The sequence below is a fragment of the Diachasma alloeum genome, unplaced genomic scaffold (assembly GCF_001412515.2).
Source record: "Diachasma alloeum isolate Michigan unplaced genomic scaffold, Dall2.0 Dall_scaffold_00339, whole genome shotgun sequence".
Taxonomy (NCBI): Eukaryota; Metazoa; Arthropoda; class Insecta; order Hymenoptera; family Braconidae; genus Diachasma; species Diachasma alloeum.
Window position 1 is genome coordinate 580,046 of NW_021680478.1, and position 25,148 is coordinate 605,193.

At 36.5% G+C, this 25,148-nt stretch overlaps 1 protein-coding gene across 3 annotated transcripts in view; it reads right to left on the bottom strand.

The window, feature by feature from the left end:
• LOC107040633 (glutamate-gated chloride channel) overlaps nucleotides 1-25,148 on the bottom strand; it is a 97,443-nt gene that overhangs the window by 33,819 nt on the left and 38,476 nt on the right. For all 3 annotated transcript variants that reach the window (XM_015260782.1, XM_015260781.1, XM_015260783.1), the window contains exon 2: nucleotides 16,959-17,207. The gene's annotated coding sequence lies outside the window, so the exon portion shown is untranslated. The remainder of the gene's footprint in view (nucleotides 1-16,958; nucleotides 17,208-25,148) is intronic.

The window sequence follows — 25,148 nt, forward strand, 5'->3', positions numbered from 1 at the left end:
AATTGGTCTCCATCGGGTTTGGTTTCCGTCATTGATCCTGTGATGAGCTATCCCCCGTTTTACGATTGAATTAACCCAGATTTTTAATCAACGGTCTGTACCGCATTTTTAGAATGTTTGAGGGATTATGTATTATTTCTCGAGGTGTACTAGTGGAATTGGAAGAGACGAGCAAATTCACTATTTAATATTACTTGAATATTACTAGGAAAGCTTGAAACTTACCCCTGGTACACTGTTAACGATTTTGTGAAATTTCATGGACGATATTATGGTAAATCTCATGAGAGTGACATTGATTCGGATTTAGGGAAAAACGATTATGAAATTTCAAGTTTTCATGAAATTCATGAATTTTCAGTGGGAGTGAAATGGAAATTTCGCAACTTAATTGAGAACCGTAAATTTCAGATTAATTATCTCCTGAAAAATGATAGAAATTATGAAAGTTCCGGTATTCTTTTCTAAAAAAAAATTCCTTTCCAAAACAAGTATGGACAATATCTCGAAGTGAAAATGACAACTCGAACAAGGCAGATATCTCGAACGAATGGAGAAATTAAGGAGGCATTCTATAAAACATGAATAAACGAATCGTAATTGTCCAAATTTGGCGCCGTGGGTAAGTCCGTTGCTTCACATGCGAAAGGTTCCGAGTTTAAATTCCGGCCGGGTAGAATGGTGCCATCTAACCATTTAAAGTGTTGATCATCATCGCAGTATACCCTAACCGGGTCTAAGCGATGTAAAATAACGACAAAAAAAAATAATAATTGTCCAAATCATTTAGGTCAGAGGAAAATAGAATAATTCTACTTTCTTAATATTGCATTTACTAAGGTTTCTTTCGAACAAAGTGGATTAGAATGAATAGCTAGAATGATGAGATTATCTCATATTTTTGACGTTACGGATAGAAGAATCTGAATGCAATATAGGGAAAATAATTATCGATTTTTTCACTTTGAACAAATAATATTAATATTTAAATACAAAATTTCTGATATGAATGAAGAAAAGCTGCGACTCAACATCAAAGTATTTAAGCGACGGGCTGTTCAGAACTCTCAAAAGTATGTGGTAAAAGTGAAAACTGAAAAAGTTTTTTTTTTCGGATTTTCAAAGGGGTCAAATTTTCGGTTTTGTCAGGGAGAAAGTCGACTTTCGCCAAAATCGAATTTTTTAACCGGATGAACGTTGATTCCAACTATTTAAGCGACGGGCTGTTCAGAACTCTCAAAAGTATGTGGTAAAAGTGAAAACTGAAAAAAAAATTTTTTCGCCAAAGTGTCAGATCTTGGATTTTTTCAGAGGGTAAGCCGGTCAAAGGGTCACAAGGGTCACGAGAGCCAAAGTGTCAGATCTCGGATTTTTCCAAGGGGAAAGTCGACTTTTGCCAAAATCGAATTTTTTAACCGGATGAACGTTGATTCCAACTATTTAAGCGACGGGCGGTTCAGAACTCTCAAAAGTATATGGAAAAAGTGAAAACTGAAAAAAAAAAATTTTCGCCCGAGGCCAAAGTGCCAGATCTTGGATTTTTTCAGAGGGTAAGCCGGTCAAAGGGTCACAAGGGCCACGAGAGCCAAAGTGTCAGATCCTGGATTTTTCCCGGGGGAAAGTCGACTTTCGCCAAAATCGAATTTTTTAGCCGGGTCACCGTAGATTCCAACTATTTTACCAACGGGCTATTCAGAACTCTCAAAAGTATATGGAAAAAGTGAAAACTGAAAAAGTTTTTTTTTTAGATTTTCAAAGGGGTCAAATTTTCAGTTGGGAAGAGGCTTTCGATGACCTATCCAGTTCTGAACGGAAAGACCTAAGTAGAACTTGTCAGGTCCAATTATTCGACTCGGGGAATTATATTAATGAGATGAACAACAGATTAATTGAATTATCATGTCAACTAACTAAAAATTGATAACAGTGTGGGCATGCACTTTTACCAGAGTATCAACAGACATTGAATTCCAGAAACTCACACTCTAAAGCGTGTTTTAGAAGGAATTGAATTGTAATTATGATTACAATCTTATTCAGTGAGCATAGGAATTCAAACATGAGCAAATGATTTATTGTAGTATGAAAATTTAACAGCTGATAAATTGGGACATATGATTCTCATCGGTCGCATTGCTTTTTGCAATGAGAATGTTTGTAAACAATTAATTGAAAATCCAACGTAAATAGGCAATGAATACCCATATTTTCATGAAAAATTCAATTGGGTTGAGGAATTCTCGTTTCAGTGAAATCTGAAATTTCCTGATTCTTTTCCCCTTAAATTGCACTGAAAGTTCTTCTCTCGTGAATTACTACTCGACTGTCCATGAAATTTCAATTTCATATTTTCTCTAACAGTCTAAACTTGACAATTTCCAAAGCAACCGCAACAAAGTGAGAATTTAATACTTCACGAGACAGGCGTTGAATGAACTGATGATGGCAAATAAACCCGAAGAGAGAGGTGTTCGATGCAACATTAAGGAGTCAACCGGATCCATCTCAACTTCCACTCGGGAGTTTTCCCCGACGACCCCAGTCTATGCTAAACTTGCCTCCTGAGAAACTTAATAGGCAAGTTCTTTCCCTCCCCCGCCCTTCTTTCCGTATTCACCACCACCCTCTCGACGCCAAACGTCGGGTTAACGTGATGCCGGCTCAACGATGCGAGAATAATCCTTATACCCTCCATCCGCTGGGTGCACTCCACCAAGAATAACTCTTGTGGGTTCGAAAGTTTTCCCTTTGGCAATTGTGTGAGGAAAACTTGGGGAATATACTTTACAGAGAGAAGTGTTCAGTGTCACGAATACTTATCTCTGTTTTTCAAATGAATAGAGATATGAGGGAAGAGGAGTTTACCAAGGGAATTTGACAGCGATTAATCATTTTCACTTGAAAATTCATGGAAATTATGGAATTCCCGTCTTCTTGCCGCAAAAAAATTGGCACTTCACTTAAATTTTCAGAGGAACTGAAAATTTCATCGACTTTTTCGCCTTAAATTGAATTCAAAGTCTTTTCTCGGAAAATTCTGCCACAATTATTTGGATCAATGAAATTCAAAAAACGAATTCATGAAAACTAGTATAACAATTCACTCTTAATTGGAGAAATTGTCATATCTCAAAAAAATAATGTACTATTGAAAAAAACACTAGTGGGTGATAAATCAAATCTTGCTTGAAAGTCTGTTAAAATTCCAAAACTCATCTAGATTTTATATGAAAGTTATTTGAGAAAATGATACGAGAAATTATGATTTTCCGGGTTAATTCTATGCATTGAGGCTCTATAATTAGAAAAACAGGCAATAAAAATAATTTAGCACTCGTAAGTAACGGGAAAAAAATTAATGAATCTGACAAAAAACAATAATGTTCAAGAAATGTTTAAATGCACACTGAAATAGTCACTTGAAAAAAAACTATTTCAGTCATCACACATCTTCATACATCGGTGATCAATGCACAACTAGTGCTCATTGCCCTCTTTGTTTGTTTTCACTTTTTATTTGACGACAATCTCCAAGGTTACATTGAGAACATATTGAGTTTGGTTTCTCCTGTATGTACGAGTCCGGCTTCTAATCCCGCGTAAATTCCCTTAGACCAATTGCCGGGAGAATAGCCGATGAAAGTCTATTGAGCGCCGCAAATGACAAACTACCTCATTTTGCTACAGTGTCCTTGGAGTGTGAAGCCCCGCTGTCACTCGTCTCTCCGTTTTTCTCTGCAAGGAGAAGTTGCAGAAAAATTGGTTAAAAAATCACGGCATATGTTACTGCCGGCACCGCTCATAATTTTCCCAAGGTGCGACTCACTCCATGAGTGAGTGACCCCATTACCCAAAAAATACGCTTTATTTTGAGATTCATGGTATCAAATTGAGACTTTCGAACATCTCAAAGTGACATTTTCAAATGTTTTAAATTGAAACTTTCTAAAGTCTTGAGTTGAGACTTTTAGATGTCTCGAGTTGAAACTTTCAGAACTCAATTGACGAAAAATTTTAAGTTGAGTTCCGAAAGTCTTAACTTGAAGCATTCAAAACTATAAACTTGAGTCTATGAAAGTATCAAATTAAGACCTTCCAAAGTCACAACTTGTGGCTTTCAGTCTTCAAATTAAGTCTTTTGAAAAATATATTAACACAATTTATAATACAATAAAGTTGTATTAATACAATTTTAATTTATGTTAATGTATTAACATAATAATACATTATTTTAACACGTTTGAATTCTTAAAATAAGGTATTATTTTCTTTGATGATGACTTTAAAATGAAGTTGATTCCACGTGATTGCAGTGTTTTCGGGAAAATAGGGTTTCGACCCATGATTTCATGACTGTAGTTGACTTCGAGTGATTTCATTAATTCAAAATCCCGAATTCCTCGAGTAATTGAATAATTCCACGTGATGACGGCGCCATGATTTCATTATCATTCGATAATGATGTTCATTAAACAATAGATGAAATGATATTTCATTAAAATTCTTGAAATTTCTGGGTTTGAGTAATTTTTCCTCGTCCTATACTCATTCGCCATTTCTCCTCCCGTTGAACACACGAACGATTGTTTTTTAACCCTGGGAAAGTACAGCTTTTTTACGACACCAGTGAAATGCAGTGTAAACCGAGGCATGTCCGATAGACTCGATACTATTGTTGATCAGATGTATCGTGTAATGAGGCTCGTGTTGCTCATTGGCCCCATTAATGCCCATTCCCTGGTGTATTGGCTTCCACGGTTGGTCAATGGACCGCGAGGGAACAATTAGCAATAGTCGAACGTTAGATCGAAGACGGGGATATGTGACTTGAATTAATTCATGAGGCGTTTCTTTCATTATTTCAAAAAAGTAATTTCTATTTTTACAAGAGGGTGAAACAGAGCGTTTTTGATGCTCAATATCTCGACATGCGCAGAGTGAAATTCAATCTTTTTTTTTTTCATTTTGAATGAATTTTTTTGAGAGTTTAAAATGAGATGTGAGTTATGAAAATCGGATCATTTGTTCAGGAGAAATCCGTCTTTGACTGGAGAAAGATCGAGTCCGCATTCTAGAGGTCGTTCACAGGAGAAAATCCCGTCATGGTCAGACACGCACGGAGACTCCATTCAAGGATAGGATTTTGAAACGAAGATGAAAATTTCACAAAGGAATGTCTAACGTTCGATCAAAGGCAGAAATACGCGACTTGAATTGATTCGTGACGCGTTTTTTTTTATTTCTGTAAGAATTTCATTTGTATTTAGGGGTAAGAGAGACCAAATTTAACGATGAATATCGCGAGACCCGCAGAGTGGAATTCAATAATTTTCTTTTCATTTTAAGAAATCCACATCGGGTGGATTTCAAGTCATTTAGGTCAGAGGAAAATAGAATAATTCTACTTTCTTAATATTGCGTTTACTAAGGTTTTCTTCGAACAAAGTTGATTAAAATTAATAGCTAGAATTATGAGATTGTCTCACATTTTTGACGTCAAGGATAGAAGAATCTGAATGCAATATAGTGAAAATGATGATCGATTAATTTGGTGATGAAAACGCAAGGTGACAATATTCTAAGCACGGAATTATATTGATGAGATGAACAACAGATTAACTGAATTACCGTGCACTTTTACCAGAGTATCAACAAACATTGAATTCCAGAAATTTACACTCTAAAGTGTGTTTTAGAAGGAATTGAATTGTGATACGATTACAATTTTATTCAGTGAGCGTAGGAATTCGAACATTAGCAAATCATTTATTGTAGTATGAAATTTTAACAGCTGCTAAATTGGGACATATGCTTATTGTCGGTCGTATTGCTTTTTGCAATGAGAATAATGATAAACAATTAATTGAAAATTCCATTCGATGAAAATTTCCAACCCTGAATAACTCTCGCTCTGTAAATACAATTTTCTCCATTAGCCACTTGACACTCATATACATCACTTCGAAGAGAGTTTAGAGGCCGTGTTTGTACAATCTAAATCGTCCCTTTGGCCCGACCTCTCCCCGGGCGTCACAAGTAGAAGAGCTAACTGATCCGCCTCGAAACGAGCTCCAAATCCCGAGGGTATTCGAGTGCCGTACGATGCCAAGCGAGATATTGAGCCTTTTGACACCTTCAATCGCTCCGGTCAAATGCTAACGTAATTATTCAATTATGCAGTTATATTTCAGTTTTATCGATGCACGATGTTTATTCGCGTGAAATCAAATATCAAGTCGATGGAAATGAAGTCAATATGCGAAAATTGCCTCCATAAACCGCTCAGCATTTCAGTTGCAATTCAATTTGCGAAATTATAGAGCAGTTCCATCAACAAATTTGCACAGCGACCGGGGATTATTCATTAGGTGAATTAATAATGGGGCCCATCGACGAAATGGCTGTATTTTTTTCTCTCATTTTCTGTAATCAATTAAGTTATTTAATTTTCAGTGGATGGAGTGGATGCGTTGATGGGTCATGATTATACATTCATCTCTGTATGAGCTTTACATGAATTTTATGTAATTTTTTGACCCTTTATTAGACCTTTGACATGTCGTTTCTCGATTCTATACTAACTGAACTAATTTCAAATTTTACACTATAAAGAGATTTTCACATAGACTCTGCAACCCCCTCCCCTTGTTGGATAAAATTTTCAACCCTCCTCTATTATGCATCCCCCCTCCACCCCCTCTCGAAGTCCCAATTTTCGAGATTTTCTTTTTTACTTGACAATTTTTTTTTTTAATTAACGCATGCGAACGGAGGGATGGGGGTGGCTCAGATAGACTCTGCAGACCCCTCCCCTTGTTGAGTAAAATTTTCAGCCCTCCTCTATTATGCATCCCCCCTCTACACCCTCTCGAAGTCCGAATTTTCTAAATTTTCTTTTTTATTTGAAAATGTTATTTTTTTATTCAATTAACGCATGCGAACGGAGGGATGGGGGTGGCTCAGAAAATTCAAAATTTTCAACAATCATCATAAACATCAAATCAACCAATATAGCTATTGTAATCATCTTTCAACTTCGACTTAATTTCATTAAAACAAACATTTTAAGCTATGATTGAGTTCCTTTGAAGCATGATATTCAAAGCTATCCCCGGAATTCTGATTTTTTAAAAATGCAAAATTTTTGAAAGTTTTCAAATAAGTCAACATAACGATTATTGCTATCGCCTGCATCTTCGAACTCGGTCAAAAGAACCCCCAAACAAATTTTTTAAGCCATCATTCAATCAACAACGAACTTTCGAAAAAAATTCGAAAATTAAAAAAACCAATCAATGGATTAAATTTTAATTAACGGCGATTGATACGGCTCAATAATACCTACATTTGAAAAAAAAAATTCAATTCCATGCATTCATTAGGTGGATGTAACTCAAAAAATCCAAAACTTAAATTTGAGCGATTATAAAGCTTGGGTTCGGCAGCATAAAAATCAAGAAATAATCATTCTCATGACAAGAAATAGTCATTCTTATGGACTTCTCGACGCTTTATCAAACGCCTGACCCTCAAGACCAGACTCCTGACCCGTCGTTTTCCAATTTCCCATCAATTGAAGTAACTAGGATTTCAACTCATCTATAAAGAGATTTTTTTTCCCTAAATCTGATGTGGAGAGTATTATTGTAACAGTCCATGGACCTGAATAATGTGTCTGGAGCTGTCGAATGGCCCCAATAATCCTCACGACCTCCCCCGGGTACGGCTGACCCACAGTGATTTGTGGCTAACCCTAGGACTCCCATTCACATCTCCTTTTCTCTCTTTTTTTATTACCCTCGAAATGTAGAGCTGAAAGCTGTCTCATGGCAATAGCCTTCCCCTATTGGGGAATATGTGTGGTCAAAGGTGGGACAGTGAAGTCACCCTTTATCCGAAAATTTTCCACTAGTCTGGGGTACAGTCGGACCGGAGGAGCCGTCACGATATGGCTTTGAGCAGGAACACATTCTCGTCGAAACGGGCGAGTCTCGGGGAATCGATTCCAGTGTCTGAGATTAGAAGAGCGTGGGTGAGGTTATGGTGCTGCCTGGAGGGGCCACAAAGAGGATCCGGGGGGGATTCACAGCTTCTATTCACCTCTCTCTACCTCGTTTCAGATGCGATGCAGGTACACAATTTGCCAAGACGGAGAGATGAAAGTGGGTCATGATGTAACAGGGTGTACAGTCTGAGGAAAGCATGACAATGGAGAATGAATTACCTAATTTTGGGGAATATTTTGGACAGGGTCTCGGGAAAACGTGAAAATTGCGGATTTTTCGGTGTTTGTTGTCTGTCTCCCGAGCTAACAATTATGCTCACTCAGAAAAATTTACGAATAATATGAGATGATTGGTTATTTATTATTAATTTGGAAGGAATCACGAAAAAAACTTGAATTGAGTATTTTATACCGGAATCAAGTACACTGTTGGAAAAAACATGAAATTTCAGGTTTCACTGAAAATTCTGTAAAATTCCAGAATTTTAAGGGGCATAAAGACGAGAATTCCTCAATTTATTTGAATTTTCAATCTAATAGGAATATTCAGTGTCAAATTGTATTCAATTTTCAGTGAAATCGGAAATTTCATGATGTTTTTCCCTCTAAATCGCATTTAGTGTCACTGTCCTAAAAATTCAAGAATATATTTCCAATTTCCTCCAATTTCTACTAAAACAGACATATTTGTAAGAGAATCTCATACAAACAGCAGAAGAAAAATAAAAATTTAATTTTCAATATTAAATATTAACTTTTAAATTCACCAAAGAAATTATTGGAATTAAGTGACCTCCTTTTGAATGAAATGAGTAGATTCATTCAAATAGTTACTAACAAAACTTGTATTTCCCCTCAAACTTGATTTTATTAGCCTTTTTATGCGCATGAAATGAAAAGGTTTTTTTCATCACATTTCTATATTCTGCGGGTTAAATTAGACCCATATCTTTGGAACTAATTTTATTGCACATTTTCTCCGTGTAACATACGGTATAACGATGAAACATTAATGATTCAGTCGTATCGATTGACCACTCGGCTCTGATATTTTATCAACGTACAATGGGCCTGAACTTTCCGTGACACGTTTCCCCAGAAAAATCTCATTCAGCCCGAAAATTAATTTGCATAATTGAAGCGATTCCCCTTGAAGCAATTATACGAAAAGCTTTCCGGAGGGGTTCGTCAAGGAGCCTAAGGTAGATGACTCGAGTGTATTTCAACGCAGAGAAAAAAAATTGGAGAAAAATTGCCGAACAAGTCAAGTCATTGTGGGGTTAAATCCATTTCTAGGTCTTTTTCACCTTATAGAGGGGCAAAAAAGAGGGAGGCGAATAATGAATTTTTCTCCACACAGTTAATATTTAATTTACTTGGAACAACGTATGATCGTGTTGATTGAGGTAGCAACGTATTTAGTTACAAGAATAATTTTAATTTTTGAGCAAACCAACAAATTTCTGGAGTCAGCAAACTTTTAGCTAGAAAAAAATCAAATACTCTCATTATTGTGGCAAATGAAAGGACTTTCAATTCTAGAGAAGTTCGATTTCTCCCAATCAAATGTATCTCAAGAATTAATTAATAAATTAATTTTTTCTGTCAGTTTAGTTGAGAAGCCTCGTTAACAACAATTGAATCCTTTCATTTTTTTTATCAGTGTAGAATTGATCTGTAACAACCAGGAAATCCGAAGTAGAATGTATGCATGGGGTAGGAAAAAATTCAGTGAATTTCCTTGTTTTTATTTTACGTAGAAATTTAAAGTCTCAACACGCTTCTAATAAAATTTACAACACACTCGTCACTCCTTCACCACCCCTCCCCGCGTGAAAAGAAAAATTATACAATACGGAGTCGCGGAGTAAATGAAGGTGGAGGAAAATCGCTGGTTCAATCCTCCCAGGGGCCATTACGCTAGACACTACAATTTTACTCTGCCTTCGTATCCAGGGAATACTTCGGTAAAATGTTTGAATGCAAATTTTTATCAAGTCTTTCGACTTCGGAATCTTCTATTGCCTGAGGGGGTGGAGTGAAATAATTAAGTGAAATCTACGAAGGGAGGGTATTGGAAAAATAGATTTGCCCCTTTTATTCCGAAAAATTTATCGCCCTTTAACATCAATTTGTTTTGAAATACAAATATTTATGATCAATCTCATGAAAATTGAATACAAAAGATGATCAGTTATTTTAGTTCATTCAGTTATTTAAATTAAATGAACTTTATTTGAATAAAGTGGATGAGGCAACCAAAAATTCTCTCCATTTTGGATTTTTTTAGTTCTGAATTTAAAAATAAAATAGGACAATGCAATTATTTTCAATTCAAGATGCTAATTCAATATTCTTCACCTCTACACAGTCATCTCTTGGGAATTGGATTCTCTTAATCCAACGTAACGAGAATATTCCATTCATACTTCCGAATCCTGAATTATTAACTTGCAAAAGCCTTCACGGAGAGAGATGTTGGACAAAAATTATCTAGGAAAATCTCGGCAAATTTTACTTTACAAAAGGTAATCGTGGAAATTGTAATTCAATAAAAAATACTGGTTGTGGAGGACAACTTACTGTTCGTGTTTTCTTTACTGAATGAATCGTAAAATCTCCTCCACAAACAGATATTTTTTTATTGAATGACATTTCACTCCACGATTACCTTTCGTACAGTAAAATTTACCATGATTTTCTAAGTAATTTTTATCCTACTTTTCTCTCCGTGTAGAAATTTTTTTCCCTCGGATGCAATAAAAACAACATATTGTCCCCGAATGTAAAGCATTTCTTACCCCTCATGTGATGAGATGAGAAAAATAATTTTTTGGAAACGTGTTCAGACTTCAAATAGCTGGAAATTTATTCAATTATATATACCCATTTATCCATACATTTTATTTAAGGGATTATTTGACAGCTGAGCCATTTTTCCTTGACCTAAATGACATTTTTTTCATTCATTATGACATTATACTACAATTCTATTTATCAGTTGTTATTATTATTATTATTATTGTTATTTTTATTTTTATTAACATCAGGACATTATGAAAAGCATATGAAGAATGGGAAAAATTCTGGAACAGCGCAATAGAATTCCATTTGTCTCCTAAGATTTAATAACGGCACCCCAACAATTTCCCGGAATCGACGACAAAATTTCCGGGTCCAGAATTATTATCAAGCTTAATATAAAAAAAAATGACGAAACCCGCCTCTTTTCTACACAATAATTTTATATATTTTACGCGTGTGAATTTATTCTTCATTTGAATAATACTCGTCGATGACGCGATGATTGGCCCAAATGTTCGGTTATCACCGAATAAAATAACCGATAACGAATCTTACCCGAGGGGAATGAAGCCTAATGACGAGGGGTGAAGGTTTACGACTTGAAAAATTCCCTCCGTCCATAAATTTCTTAATACTTTCATTCATTTCATCGGAGCAGCACCAACGAAAATCCACTTACGTAATATCACCGAAGGGCTCGTCCCTTCTCATTCCTGGAATATTCAATTCCTCCCGTATTATGAAAAATTAGTTACACTCGGTATGACACACTTTTCATCCACTCGAAAAAATGTCAACATCTATATTTATCCCCCACACCCATCGATCCATTACCCATTCAGTGCCCACTTGAGTAGTGTTATTAGCAACTGAGAGTCAAGGAGTAAACTAGTGAGATCAAAGAGGAGAAAAATCCGTCCGATGTATTCCGACGTTGCTTAAACTTTCAACTCAGGACTCGGAGGAATAAGAGCGAAATTCCCTCATTTCGGGGTCCACTCTGGACTCTTTGATGTTTCCATTTGCATCTCCGAGCTTCCTTGCTCACGACTATGAGGAAACACTGGCAGTGACCTTTAACGCGGATAAATACATCTCAGTTGAAAGAAAAATGAAACTTGAAGGAAAAATAACGAAGTAAATGGAGAGAAAAATGAACTCGAAGGGAAGGATTGGTTTCAGTTTGAAATTCAGTCGAATTTCACATTTTTCAGTTGCAGGAATTGTTCAAATTGTGTGAATTTTCAATTTTGAAAAATCGATATTCAGTACTAAATTGAGTTGTTTACGTGAATTTTCTTTATTTCTATTCATTTTCGTGGAATAAATGAACTGAAATTAATAGTTTCCATCGATTTTTTCATCGCATTAAAAATTTTTAGTGACCAAATTCTATGGAATTCCAGTGGAAGCGTCAGAATCAGATAAAAACTTGATTTTAAAAATGCGACGGAACGCTTTAACCTAGATAAATACATCTTCCTTGAAGGAAAAAATTATGAAAGAAACGGAGAGAAAAGTGAACTCGAAGGGAAGAACTGGTTTGAGTTTGAAATTCAGTGGGGTTCCAAATTTTTGAGCAGCCGGAATTCTTTGAATTGTTTGAATTTCCAATAAAAAAATGAATATTCAGTACCAAATTTACATATTTACTTGAATTTTCCAGATTTTTACTAACTTTCATTGAACAATTGACCAGAAATTCACAGTTCTCATAGATTTTTTTATTTAATTGACAATTGTCAATTACGAAATTTCATAAAATTCCAGTAGAAGCGTCAGTTGATAAAAATTCCCATAAAGTGTACCGGAAATTCCGGCTAAAAATGATAACAAAAAATACGATGAAACACTGGCTGACCTTTAACTCAGATAAATGTATCTCCCATGAAAGACAAAACAACGAAACAAACGAAAAGAAAAATGGATTCGAAAAGAAAAAGACCGGTTTGAGTTTAAAGTTCAATGAAATTTCCAATTTTTTAATTTTCAATAAAAACATGAATATTCAGTACTCAATTGAGATATTTACTTTAATTTTGTTGATTTCTATTAATTTTCATCGAATAATTGAACTGAAATTTCCCGGTTCCATCGATTTTTCATCGAATTGAGAATTTTCAATGCCGAAATTTCATGAAATACTCAATAAAAATTCCCAAGAAATCTCCGAGAATTCCAGTCAAAAATTGATTTTAAAAAATGCGACGAAACACTGGCAGTGACCTTTAATCCGGAGAAATACATCTCCCCTGATGGGAAAAAATAACGAAATAAACGAAAAGAAAAAATGGGCTCGTAAGAAACCCAGTTTGAGCCACAATACGGCGTGTGCTCACGCAAGTGGCCAATAGCGTGTGGCTAAAGTGGGGTTCGTGTTAGGTGTCCATGGGTCTGGGTCGTACTAGCGTAAAATCAAAAGGTGTTAGTGTAACACTGGAGGTCAGTCGAACAGCCGACGAACCTCCGAGTCATAAAGCACCTCTCCCCTCTGTTTTTCACGTTCTATCGTCCCCTTAACTCCTCCGAAACCACAACAAACTCCGTCATAATCGGGTAATACACTGTTTAAAATTTACCACTGAAATTTCCGGTGAGAGTCCTGGAAATTTCTGACAAGTAACATTTCCACTGAAATTTCAAGCAATTTTTTCATTGACAATTCATGATTTCGTAGAAAAATCCGTGGACCTCTAAATTTCAGTTTAATTATTCCTGAAAATTAATGAAATATGAGGAAAATTAAAAAAACTCCCTTCTTGAATTCCGCGAACTCTGAGAATTTTAAAGGAACATATTCCCATAAACATTCCCATAAAAATAGCCGGAAAACGATTCCCCATTGCGGATCACGTGAATTGTTCCGTAATTTTTACTGAGTATTTCTCTCCGTGTGTCTCACGAGAACAATGACTACAACAAAAATTATCATGATTTGGTAGAAACTTTCTGTTTTGCTCGGAAGTAAATTGACTCAACACGACAAAAGATCTCCTCAGGGGAACATAAATTTTCGGCAGAACTAATTTTTTCTCTCAGTGTGTCACTGATTTTTCGAATTCTATCACTCTTATTACTTTTATTGGTTTACGTGCAGACAAAACTTCTGATCATCCTGTGTCAGCTATTGCATTTAGGGAACGTCGGCATTTATCCGTTGTCTATGGTACAGGCCGGGCAATGCTGCCAACCATACAGCTGATGCCCTCGTCCGATCAATACCCTGGGCGTTGCGGCACACGCTGGCTATACTACTGCGTCACGTGGCTCACCAACATTCATGTATTTTATTTTCCTTCATCTTGTCATGTGGGGTTTCATGTTTGCAGGATGAGGAAGAGAGTACGGGGAATATTGTAGTGTTGCGAGGTGGAACGAGGCGCAGAGTGTCTCATAAGTCCGTCGTTTTTTTTTTTTAATAAAACGCGAAAAAAGTTGTGGCACTAGAAAATTTCTGGCTCTGTGGATTTTGTTGGTGATTCCGGGGGAGATTGCTGGGGGTCAATTGTTGAATCTTGGAGACTAATGAAATTTTATTGGACTATCGGGGAATTTTCATTGTTCTGCTGCAAAATATCTTCCACTCCGGCAATAATAATTCACCACTGTGATATTTTTTTTTTTATACAATGAGACGGGTGTTTACAGACCTATGCAACAGTCTCAGAGTCATCCTCTCATGCGGATAATAATAAGCAAGAGCTAACACGGAAAAAATATACCTGAATTGAGCATAAAATATACCCGATTCGAGCATATTTCATGCTCAATTGCACAGCAAAAATGAATGCCTGAATTTCACACACCTTTCCTAGATATTTTTCAGACACTTAAAAACGTCTGAGTAATATAAAAATTTGTTCAGATGTTTTTTAGTGTCTGAAAAATGTAAAAGGTGTGTGAAATTCAGACATTCGTTTTCTGTGTGTAGGGAATGGGTATTTCAATTCGAAGATTATTCTTTTCTACCAGTCCGGGTTGTAGCAAGCTCTCTTCAGTGTAATATAAGGGTCAGGCACTAAATGTCAGAACATAAGGGTCAAAAATTGGTGTTAAAAAATGAGAGTTAGTTTTTTGAAATTCTACTCCTGCAGAGCTAATTTCGTTTTGTTGAATATAAAAATTTGCGCCATTCATGTAAAATATGCAGAAAAATTATCCCCAAAATATTTGAAATATATTCTCGATTATTTCAGAAACATTTTCCGGGATATTTTACATGAATGGTGCAATTTTTTATTAAAAGAATAAAGACATTGGCTGTGTAGGAGTTGAATTTCAAAAAAATAATTCGTAATTGTTATATTGTAATTGCAATTGTTATTGCACACATTTTTTTACAAATTTTGAAAAATATGAAGCTTTGTAGCTCAAAAATTAGAGGCCCTGGACTATTTTCAATATTTTAAACATCTGTGGGGCAAAAGAGAAATAGACAATTAATTCTTTTGATCTTTAATGTATGAGAAATCCCATTCAAATAGCCCGCGACTTTCAAAGCGCATAGTGGTCTCCCCTTGAGCATTACCACGTTCCCACAGTAAAAATAATTTTATATTTTTCCGTGTAATGGATTAAATTAGTCTCAACAAACAAACTCACAAATCGATAATCTAAAAATACTTCAAAAAACTCTCCCCTTCTGACACTCCAAAATAAGCAATGCCCTCGACCATTCATTCCCCAACCCTAGCTCAACGATTAATAAACCATAATTACCCTATAAATAACTAATTGTCATAAATAACTAATTGTCAGCTTAATTAATTATCTCTCGAATATTGCCCAGCCCCACTGGAAAAAATGGTCCAGAGTCCCTTCAGAATACCGAATGCGGCAAAGAGGTAAATCATTCGCAATAAAGGAAGGAAAAAGCGGAGGGAGAAAATAGGTCCCTTTTTCATGCCAACTCCGAGGGAAAACAAAAGCCGTATAAAAGCTCGGCTTGTTTCAACGTACCATACACCATTACGGAAAGCGTTGGTGTTCAAAATTGCCGAGGAAATCGTGTCCACAACGGATATACGGGGAGAAAGCGGTGCAAATGGGAGAATGGGAAGACTGAAATCGGGGAAATGCTAACCACCAGACGGATGTTTATGATTTGCGGAGCGGTGGGGCAAGTGAGGGAGGGAGGGTGAACCGCTGTTATCGTAAAGCCTCGTGTTAATACTCCGGGTCCGCTAACGAGTTGGCATTTCACGTACTATTGAACGAATACAAAACTGCATATCTGTGTTCACTACTAATAGCCGACTATTCAGGAATAAAAATGGAGAGGGCATTAAGGCGTGTGAAATGTTGTGCAACAGACTTTTAAAAAATACTGGGATATTTGATAGTTCCTCTGCTCCTGGAATTTTTTACTTACTCGGTTATATACACGGAGAGAAATTTTTTAGAAAAATTGTGCTAGCACGGGAAAAGAGGTGCAAAGTGACGGCCAGGAAAAAATTTTAGTGCCAGCACTAGAAATTTTATTGGGTAAAACGTGAATTTTTCCCCGTATTTCTGTGAAAATTTCACAGAAATCCCCAGAAATTTTACTTTAACAGAACTAGAATTCTTCACAGCCGGTGGATTGTAATTTTTTTCAGTACTCGTACTAGAATTTTTTCTAGAAAATTTCTCTCCGTGTATATATTTTTCTATATTATGAAAATCCAAATCGATTCCTGGTGATAAAAATTTGGTACTCGGATTTAAGACTCCGAAATTAAGGGTGATGAAGGTCAAAATAAGGGTCACGGGAGTCGGATGAAGGGTTCTTTCATCTCAAAGCAACACCATAAAAATAATAAAGAATAAAAATGGAAAGGTCTAAACGAATTTCCTTTAGAAGTGTAACCTTGAGGGGCCTCTACAGTTTAATAATAATCGTCAGGTTGTATTGTTCTAGGAATAAACTCTCTACTCTAGCATGAGATCACACGCGCCAGTGATCGTCCAAGGTTTGACCGCCGTGTGCGCATCCACTTTTATGCTGGGTAAGCGATGGGTTAATCGATAAAGGAAAAAGAACTTATAAAAATCATCTGTCCTTCTGCAGCTCATCCAATTTTTTTACGGTAGCCTCGATTAAAAAGAATGAAAAGTACATTGTGACGTACAGGTGGTTGTCTTCTGGAGTTTGTAAATGTGTTATTACCTTAGCGTGAGAAATGTGGCTGGTCGCGATAGACGAGGCAGGTTGCCGATTTTTCCTTTTGCACTCTGCTTCAACTCTTCCACCCACTCATCTCTACACCACTCTCTCGTTCCGTTCACTTATTTTTCTCCTGTTTTTTCCAACAGCTCGAAATTGTTCTGGAGTTGTTTTCAAGCTGCTCGATGGGTTATCCGCGGGCGATAACGGTCGACTGGTGACCACTTCAGCTCTTCATTTTCTCACAAAACTCTGAAACAGAGAGGAATGAAATTATTCAATGTGATTGTTTTTCATTTCAGTTCACTTCATTTTTATTTCATGTGGACCCAACAGCTCACGATCAAATACATATGAACCCCATGACCGTTAACAAAGGTCAGAACTTATTCTAACCCTTGTGACTCTTAATTTCGACTACCACATTTTCATAATCAGAAGTCGATTTTGATTGTTATAATATAGAGAGATATTCTGAGCCTTGTGACCCTTGATCTGACCCTCGTGACCCTTATTATACCCTCATGACCTTTATTCTGACCCTCACTATGACCCTTGTGATCCTTAATCTGATAGTTGTGACCCTTATTTGGACTTTTAATCTGAACCTTGTACTTGTGATCCTTATGACCATTAATCTGACCCATATGACCATTAATCTGACGCTTGTGACCCTCATACTGAGCATCGTAACCCTTATTTTCAGAAATCGATTGGGATTTTTATAATATAAAGAGATCATTATGAAATTAAATGAATAAAAAACAAGTGAGAAATTGCACAGTCCAATTTTCTACGATTTTCTACGTAATTCGTAACCAACTTTTCTCGCTGTGTGGAAAACTAATGAAATTTTATTGTGCTGTTGGGGGAATTTTTCTAGTGCCACCCTAGAACTTTTTCCATATCGCCATCCCCCATGCACATCCCAGAATATGGGGAATGAAAAAAAAACTAAAACTAAAATTTTTTAATAATTTTCAACACACTGTCACGAAAAGTGAACTTTTCGGCACGCTCCGCGTGCCTAAAAGTCCAATTTCCGCCACATTGTGATGAAAAATATTGTTCGTAACTCGTGAAAAAATGTTTTTTGCACTCGTTACGAAATATACTATATCGCTCTGCCACAAAAATCCTGACATTTCTGTCCATGTATGGATTCCATCCGGACTATCTGCATGACTGGCGCGAATCCTCCTTTCCGGTTCTTTTTATTTCGCGTAATCGAGCACACGAAAGAAGGGAAATGCCAAACGGATGTGAATGATGTAACGTCCCAAAGGATTATCTATCATTGTTGAAAAATGTACTTCTTGCGGGCTCATGTTGTTCACACGTGAGCTAAGACAATAATCGTACTTTTGTTGGGTTGAGAGGACTTTTGGCAGTGAAAAATAGAACATCCTATCGATTTTTCTATGATTGTCAGACACTCGTGTAGCTGAAACTTGCGAAATTCCGGGGATATTGACAGGAGGAATGTCAACAAACGCGCCTCCAACAACTCGGGTATCGAGTTGCTGGAAGATAAATAAGTGAGGGAATTCAGGGGAGGGCTAAGATCAATATCAACTTCGACTGTGTATTATGACATCAGATTTCATCCCAAGTATTCTTCATTTTTATCTCCAAATATTGGGGAAAAAACGGTTGAATGGAGCGAGAGCACTTTCCACGGCAAATGACCCCCATGTAACCTTATATGAACCCCATAAGACCCCCATCAAATGAACCTATGTGACCTTGTATTATTTTAAGACATTATGAAAATGTCTATCAAACGCGTTGTTTTTACACGGGTTTGATGTCTTATTGAAAGACATTCAAATATTTCGGTCATCACGAAGTTAGCGGATAAGACATATTTTAGTCTCAGTTTAACGTCTTAAATTAAGACGTCCGGAAAAAAATTATTTTGAAAGCGATATACAGGGAAAGATACAAAATTGTGATGTTGGGGCAATGTTGGCTGCCAACATTGGTATAATGTTGGTTATAAAACGCTGAGACAATGTTAGCTGCCAACATTAGCATAATGTTGGTTCCAAAACGTTAGGGCAATGTTGGCTGCCAATATTAAGGCAATGTTGTCAGCCAACATTGAGGCAATGTTGACTGCCGACATTGGAATAATGTTGACAGCAACATTGAGGCAATGTGAAATTCATGAAATCATTGCATTCGATTTAAAAACCATTGACACAGAAATTCCATTCGGAAGCAAATTACGAATTTATCGGGAAATTAAAAAATGTACTGTCTATGCTCTGATGAAAGCAATTTTCCCACTTGTTTGTCACTCCTCACGTGACAACCTAGCGTATTCATAAAATGAATAATTGTAACCAAGTAACCAACAGAAACACGGTCATCCACAACTTCAGGATCTAGAGTATCAGCGATCGAGTAGACAGGGTCGTGGACGTTGGCGCCATAACTCGTGGACTGAGTTCGTCCCATCTGTGCAGCAAGGAACGGTCAGTACCTATCCACCATTATAGTACACTCGATGATAATGGCCGTGTGGCAAACGGCTTGGTTTACTGACAGAAGAGAAGAAAGGGGTGGGGGAGGGGGAGAGAGAGAGGGGAATGTAGCCAGTGGCATTGTAGCCCTGCTATCCACAGTTATTTATAATCCACCGTTACCGCCATTTCTGCACCACCAAGAGGTTTGCATTCAACCCGACAGTCAACCCAGGTGATGATAGTGGGGGGACTTGACGCCAGTTACGCCTTGTTCCCTCATCGGCCTTGGCCCCCTGGCCCCGTTCGTGCAAACTGACTCTTATGGCGTGTGTACACCCTGTACCGTTCGGTCTCCAACTCATTGGGCCGGTAATCGTGAGGCTTTTCTGGATTTGCTGGGGCAATTAGAAGACATTTTCCAGTGATAGTTGAATAAATACACTAGGACAAGTTCATTGTTCAACATTTAAAAAAAAAAATTAAATTTGAATCAAATAAAAATCTCCATTTAAAATTTTTTGCTTATTTCAAGAATATTTTTATTACAAATGAATAAACTTGTTTACTTGTTTCAAGAAAGAGGATTTACTTATATTGAACAAATAATTTATTGATTTCAAATAAACAGTTTTCTTATTGTAAGACAATCACATTTTCATGTATTTTATGGAAGAATTTCGAAAGTGTGTTTCAACAATATTCGTGGGCTATGTGGAAAAAGTTCGTATGAACCTAATCCAGGAAACGTTAAATCTAGACGATTTTATTACTAATTCAAAATGATAATCAATTTTTAACATCAAATAAATATTTATTTAGTTGAAAGAAAAAATTATTTGAATCAAATAAATAATTTTTCTGGGAGTGTATGTTCCACGCGAAAATATTTGATAGAGTGGAACAGACTACCTTGAGGGAAATTAACCAACTTAATAGAAAGAAATGCAATATCTTTCATTAAAATGAAATTTCTGCCGTGACCCGACACTCGCTCTAAAATAATGGACGAATTATCAAAACTGGCGAATACTCCGCATACCTCGGGATTTCGCGGTGAAGTTATAACCACCACGTGGCTATCTCGGACAAATAAATAGAGCACTTTGGATGGCATTCGTGGTCCCTGATTATAATTCATGAGGTAACTTTATCGGCCACACGGTCATCACAGAGAACCCCGAGGAATAAATGCTAAAAATAAACGGGAGAATGGAATTCATAATGTACTTATGCGTTCTCTTGTTCTCCGCAATGTTTGTGAAAATGAAAGAATGAAAAATCCTCGGTGTCTTGTGGAGCCCACACGCCCTGAGGCTGCAAACTTGTTCATTGTAATTGGAGGATTACTTGAGAGTTTCCGGGGGGTTATTCACCTCCAGGTCACGTGTATCCTTCGGCCCTCTCTCGAGTTTCTTTCATGAAATATCATGTTTGTTTAAAAATATTTTTTCTGAGTTTTTTCTCTAGTTACGTTCGCTGCATACCGTTAACTAATTTAGTTAATTTGTATCTAGTAAAATATATGATTGTTATTATTCCATCACTCTGATAGGATTTTTCATCTCTGATTTCTATGTTTTGGCATTTTTCCAACCAATTAAAAACTTTTCTCGAGATTTTGAACAATCTATTTATTTATTTTTTCATTCTCTTGTTGATAATCAAATGAAATGTTTTTTATTGCGAACAATTGCTTATTAATATAAATAGAAACTCGATTTGGATTAAATTGATTATTAATTTCATTTGATTAGACTATTTTCATTGAAATAAATAAATAAATTTATTAATTTTCAACAAAAATGTTGCTGAAATATTCGAATAAAATAAAAATAATTTGCAACATTTCAAATGAAGAGTTTTTTTTTTTAATTCAATACTTAATTTCTCTGGGTATCTGATGTTATCATTATTTTTTATCATGTCCCCTATAGGCAACTGGATGGCTCAGAATTGCGTTTTTCCACTTCCTAGGCCTTATACAAGATGAATTAAATTAATTTTTTTTGGCACTTTGGTTTTTCGCGATTATCTCGGAAACTATGAGAGATAGAGCCTTAAAACCTATTCCATTCGATTCCTGAGGAAATTTGGGTTCCGTATAGGCAGATGGACGGCTCAGAATTGCGTTTTTCCACTTCCTACACCCTATACAAGATGAATTAAATTAATTTTTTTTGGCATTTTCGTTTTTCGCGATTATCTCGGAAACTATGAGAGATAGAGCCTTAAAACCTATTCCATTCGATTCCTGAGGAAATTTGGGTTCCGTATAGGCAGATGGACGGCTCAGAATTGCGTTTTTCCACTTCCTACACCCTATACAAGATGAATTAAATTAATTTTTTTTGGCATTTTCGTTTTTCGCGATTATCTCGGAAACTATGAGAGATAGAGCCTTAAAACCTATTCCATTCGATTCCTGAGGAAATTTGGGTTCCGTATAGGCAGATGGACGGCTCAGAATTGCGTTTTTCCACTTCCTACACCCTATACAAGATGAATTAAATTAATTTTTTTTGGCATTTTCGTTTTTCGCGATTATCTCGGAAACTATGAGAGATAGAGCCTTAAAACCTATTCCATTCGATTCCTGAGGAAATTTGGGTTCCGTATAGGCAGATGGACGGCTCAGAATTGCGTTTTTCCACTTCCTACACCCTATACAAGATGAATTAAATTAATTTTTTTTGGCATTTTCGTTTTTCGCGATTATCTCGGAAACTATGAGAGATAGAGCCTTAAAACCTATTCCATTCGATTCCTGAGGAAATTTGGGTTCCGTATAGGCAGATGGACGGTTCAGAATTGCGTTTTTCCACTTCCCACGCCCTATACAAGATGAATTAAATTAATTTTTTTAGGCATTTTCGTTTTTCGCGATTATCTCGGAAACTATGAGAGATAGAGCCTTAAAACCAAATTTGGATCCCCTATAGACAAGTGAATGGCTCAGAATTGCGTTTTTCCACTTACTAAGGGCCTCAGGGCCACAGAGGATACGCCTCCATATACCCCACATATGATTTCCGTATGATCCCCATATGACTCCCATGACCCTTAATCTGACTCTCGTGACTCTTGATTAATTTCGAGTACCAAATTTTTATCACTAGAAGTCGATTTGGATTTTTATAAAATAGAGAGATATATAGAGATCCTTATTTTGACCCTTGTGACTCTTAGATTCTGACCTCCATGACACCTATTTGGACCCTTAATCTGACCTTTGTGACCCCTATTTTGACCCTCATGGCCCTAAATTCTTATTTGGACCCTTGTGACCCTTAATTTTGGAGTCTTAATTTTGTGTACCAAATCTTCATCACCAAACATCGATTTGTATTTTTATAATATAGAGAGGTAATATTTTTAATATTTGTATACTAAATTGTCATGACTAAATTGCATTGCACATGCTTAAACGGGGGTTGAAATAACGCGATAATGAAGACACTGGAGTATAACAATGTACCAGCAAGTTTACGTTCGAAGCGTTGTACGATCGCATTATACACGAGAGTTGCGTTGCGCTACGCGGGCGGGGGGAAGAAGGTCAGATGGTCGTACAGGTGTGTGTTGTGTTGAAAACGTGTGGCGGTACAGGCCATCGATCGGCCGGCTATTCTTGCACTACCCGCGGCGCGTTTACATAAGAGCGAAAAATAATAGGTATTCGTGGAAAGAGAGTAGAGCCGTCTCATTTTCACCCGTCTGCCGAGGTTATATGCAGTCCTTCCGGCTACATGGGGGAACTCCGAGTGAAGATGAGGCGGGAGGAATTTTGAGGCCTGATTTAGTGCCTCATAAAAGTCCAGGTTGCTCGCATGGGCGAATTAGAAAAATTTGAAACTGGGGAATTACGGTGGGATTAATTGCGGAGAATTACATTGACGGTTTCTAATTTGAGAATATTGTCGGTGCTAAGGAGTTATCAAACCTAAATTTGTCGTTTTATGTGACATTTTTTTTTGTACAAAATTTCATTGATAACGGGAATGTATTGAATAACATTGAAAACAAGTGGGAAATTGCTTTTTACATAACATAATCAATATATTTGTGCTAGTAAATTAGCAATTTGCTTTTGGATGATATTTTTATGACGATGTATTTTAAATTGAATTCAATGATTCATTGAATACAATATTGCCTCAATGGTGGCAGCCAACATAGGTCGAACGTTTGTAGCCACCATTGCATCAACATTTGTAGCTAACATTTACCCGACGTTGGTAGCCAACATTACCTCAACGTTAGCAACCAATATTACCCCAACGTTACAATTTTTTACCTTTCCCTGAGTATTCATTTCAAACTAATTTTTCTCAACAACAGAGGTTACAATCAATCTCATGATTGAATTCGGTGACACGGCATTGTGAAGAATATTTTGAATCACAATTGGATTTATTTAAACAATTATTTTTTCAATTATCGTCGACGAACGAGCGGTCACATACACACACAAAAAGTCTAGAAATAGCATATTCGAACTCCTGGGGCCAAAATTGTTTATCCTGCCACAAAAAATGGGAAATTTCAGATTTGACGAATAGAATGCTTCCATGCGGAAGCAAAATACTCCCGTCAATCATTGCACCCTCAATAAAAATGAATCGAAGGCCATTGCAATTACACTCTACCTCTGAGGGCACGTAGTAATTGTCTTCGATCGTTGTTATTTCCATCTGTTACGCCCAATACAAATCCATCCATAAGTATCGAAATAGAGAGAGACAAGGGAGGAATGAATTATTGTGAGGCGCCGGCATTGATTCCCACGAATTTTCAATAAACCCGCATTCAATTGTCTCCAACAATCGTCTTTACTGCTGTTCAGGGTGAAGTTTACGTAAAAAGTGTGCAGACCGTGAGAAATTCTCAACGACTGTAGATATCCCGGGCTATTTCGATCGATGTAATTCCACTTCCTACTTTCTGCTACATATTTGCAGTAACAGACGAAGCTTTCCGCTCCTATGCATTATTTAATCTATTGTTAATGAGTGTTGGACGGCGTGAAACTTCCTTTATCATTGCTTATATTTCCGCGACAGAGGTAATCCAACTCACCCTGGATTTTATAAATTCATTTAGAAATTTTCGTCAAGTCCAGATTAGTTATCATCTGAGGAAAATGCCGTAGCGCTTCATTTTTCTTCAACTCCTATTGGCTGATTGAAAAATTTAAAAAAAATTTGACTTTTTCAATTGAAATGTCTGACAAATTATAGTTGTTTTTGGAACAACATAATTCTCAAAATTTATGAAGAAAACAAATCATTTCTAACAGATGAATTGTTTTCCCATGTGAAATGAAATTCTATTTTGGCCACGAGTAAATTAACTCAACACGACAAAACATCTCTTCAGGGGAACATATAATTTTTCGGCAGAAGCCATTCTTTCTCTCAGTGCAGGGTCATTTCAGTCAGTGTCCAGTATTACCAATAATTGATAGATTCCTGAAAATCAAAACTATTTTTCCTTTGTGTGTATAGTCGCATAATTCATACCAAATGATTGTGTCAAAGTTGTTATAGTATTTGATTACATGACACCAATTTTTCCTTTGAAATATTCCAACTAAATAATAACGCAGTATAACACCCCTTTCTACGAATAAATATAAAACTTGAACACCGTTAATTCACTGGATACATTGTGAACGTTCATGGAACTGGATCGATATTTACGTCGGCCCGGTTATATACCCTGC